At 42.2% G+C, this 2,939-nt stretch overlaps 1 pseudogene; it reads right to left on the bottom strand.

Moving 5' to 3' along the window:
• Positions 1-207: 207 nt before the first annotated feature.
• LOC121461649 lies at positions 208-726 on the bottom strand (annotated as a pseudogene).
• Between the last annotated feature and the right edge of the window lie 2,213 nt (positions 727-2,939).

The raw sequence follows: 2,939 nt of genomic DNA, 5'->3' as shown, positions 1-2,939 counted from the left end.
AGGAAGGTAGGAAGGAAGGAGGGAAAGAAGGAAGGAAGGAAGGAAGGAAGGAAGAAAGGAAGGAAGGAAGGAGGGAGGGAGGGAGGGAAGGAAAGAGGGAAGAGCTATGTAATGGGCCTGTGAGGAGGTAAACTATAGTTCTGAAACTCAGGACAGAAATCTATATTGTTTTTTAACTCTGGAGCTTTATTCAGTGGGTCTCTGGGTCTAGAAGAAGGTGTCAGGCCTCTTGGTAGTGAAGCAAGGCTTGTGCTGCCGCCTTGTGCAGAACACGGTGGGGCAGCGGGAACTTGATCTTGGAGTCATGGAACTGCTTGACAGCCGGCCTGCGACATTTGCCGGCAGCAATTTCTTCCACCTTCATGATCTGGATGGAGTGTGCACGGGCACGATGCCGGGCACCCATGTCTCGGTAGCACTGTGTGACAGCCCCAGCAGTGGTCAGGTCGCAGTACTCGCAGGACATGTTGTGTGTCCCGCTGCGGGAATCATAGTGCGGCCAGATGCCGAAGTTCTTCACACGCAGGGAGGACTTCTCGAATACCTGCCCACAGTACACGATCTCCCTGGATGACTTCTTCATCTTCTTCAGCTGTGACATGAAGTACCAGAAGCAGGACTTGGCCACAACATGGTTGGGTGCGAAAGATGCGCATTTGGTACAGCGGTGGTGGGCAAGCAGCACCCCACCACCTTGTACTCCCGGAGTGTGCCCGAGGCCTTCATGGCGGTCCGTCCTCATCTGCCTCCAGTCACAAAAGGCCAGCAATATAAATTTAAAACATGACCAACACAGAAGTGATTTCTGTTGTTTTCCTCTTCTTTCCCATAGCTTCTTGCCACCTCGAAAGCCTGAATACACAGAAGAAGTTTCAGTGAAAAACATCCTCCTTCATGTTAGAGCCCATGCAGGGTGTCTATGAGTGAAGCAGAGACCAATCCCCTGGTGTTTTCTGTTTCAAGTTTTCCTGATCTGAACAGAGAGACAGCAGCGCACAAATGGTGGCAACTCTGCAGCAGTGGCACGGGGACAACAAACTCTGGCAAACCCCTCTCTGTCTCCGTAAGCACTTGTGAAAGAGGTAGACGAGATGTGTGGAGGATGGGGTGCTCACCTCTTTTTTGGCTCATATTTTGTCCAGAGGGTCATTCAGTGATGGGACATATAAATGGCCTAAGGAGGTTAAAATTTTGACCATGTAGCAAAAGTTCCTGGACTCGGGAGCGCTAGGAATCAAGGAAATGTGATAGGAAGAAGGGAATTGGATAAACTGAGCCTTCAGAGGAAGGCTGTAGTCTCTAGGCTCTACTGTAAAATTGAAACAAAGCACAGAAGTATATCTTGGAAAACAGAATGTTGGGGGCTTCATTGTCAGGTACCCCAACTGTCCTCTTGTGGTGCACATTTAATGTGGGTGTGCTAAGTAGTCAACATGGCTTTGATAATTAAACTGATGTTGGAGCCAAATCCACTGAAGACCAATGGGAATTTTGGTCTTAGCCAAGCTAGGTTTGATTACAAACAGAAATGAGCAAACACATAGTTAATATCCCACTGGATTTTATGCAGCAATCATTGTTCCATAATATTTAAAGTATGCAGTACACATTCTAAAACTATTTACAACCAAAGAATTAAGATCATCATAATTTTCTCAGAGAAAAGGGTGGTCATCTACAAATGTTAATGTTTATCTTACCCCAGTATTAGAATTAGAAAAAAAAATGTTAAGGCGATTTCTAAAACCTTACGCTATGATATAAGAGCAAATGCTAGCATGTGTCTCTGTGAGAAAAGCAGGTACTCATGTGTGTGTGTGTGTGTATGTGTGTGTGTGTGTTTGTTTATGTCTATAATGTGGGTGTATGCATGCTACATTACATGTGAGGAGCTCAGAGGACAATCTCATGCACTTCTTTTTTCAGCCTGTTGTGAGATAGAGTTTCACTGTTGCTGAGTAGACCAGTCTAGCTGATTCATGAGCTTCCAGGGATTTCCTTGTATCTGCCCCACATCTCTCTGTGGAAGTACAGGGAATACAGATGCTCACATCATACCTCTAGCTTTGATTGGGGTTTTGGAGATTCAAACTTCGGTCCTTATGCTTGCCTAGCTAGTACATTTACCCACTGAGCCACAACCCCCACCAAAAAGCAAACGCTCCTGAAATAAAGGGAAAAATAGATATTCTCTACAGGGAGACAGGAGCTCTATAAAAGAATCATTTAGAAAGTATATATATATATATGTATAAATATATATATACATATATATATACACAAAATCGACCTTAAATTTGTATCAATAAACCATACCAATGCAAATCTCTATAGAATATCCCCCCTTAATGTAAAAAAATTATAAACAATATTTGGGAATTTGGGTATATATTTCTCCCGCTGGTTGGAGGTATTGATAATCAGGTATTTCATGGTGTATCCTGTGTGTTAGGTAGGTTCATCTTAGTCAGCAGTTGGGTGAAAAAATTTTTTATGGGTATTCATGGCAATCTTTCAGAAGTTCTTGGTCCATAAAACCATATTAGTTTGGAAGCAATCCGCAGGTTCTCATCCTCTGTGGAAACAAAGAAGAAGAACTTTTTTTCCCCCTAAAGCAACATATCCTTATACCTATATTTTGAATTCAAGATACCTTTAAAATATATTTGTTGGTTTAGCTTAGCAGCCCATACAATGAAATATCTCTCTGTATTTAGCTCCTTCACAGTGAAAAAATTCAAAAAATACATAATATCCAGACTCTCTTTGCATATTCTGTCTTTATGCGGCTTATTTTTCTTTACTCTTTGTAATATATGACTATCTGTACTCTATCTCTTTAAAGCCATTGTTTTATATATATTAAAAACCTCTATACTCTTTTACTTCTCTTTCCCAAGGCTATGTACATTTATCCAACACTGTGACCCATTTAGAGT

The sequence above is a fragment of the Microtus oregoni genome, unplaced genomic scaffold, assembly GCF_018167655.1.
Source record: "Microtus oregoni isolate MIOR12 unplaced genomic scaffold, Mior012 000023F_ref0000262, whole genome shotgun sequence".
Classification (NCBI taxonomy): domain Eukaryota; kingdom Metazoa; phylum Chordata; class Mammalia; order Rodentia; family Cricetidae; genus Microtus; species Microtus oregoni.
The sequence above is the reverse complement of the archived record's forward strand: the minus strand, read 5'-3'. Positions and strand labels throughout refer to the sequence as shown.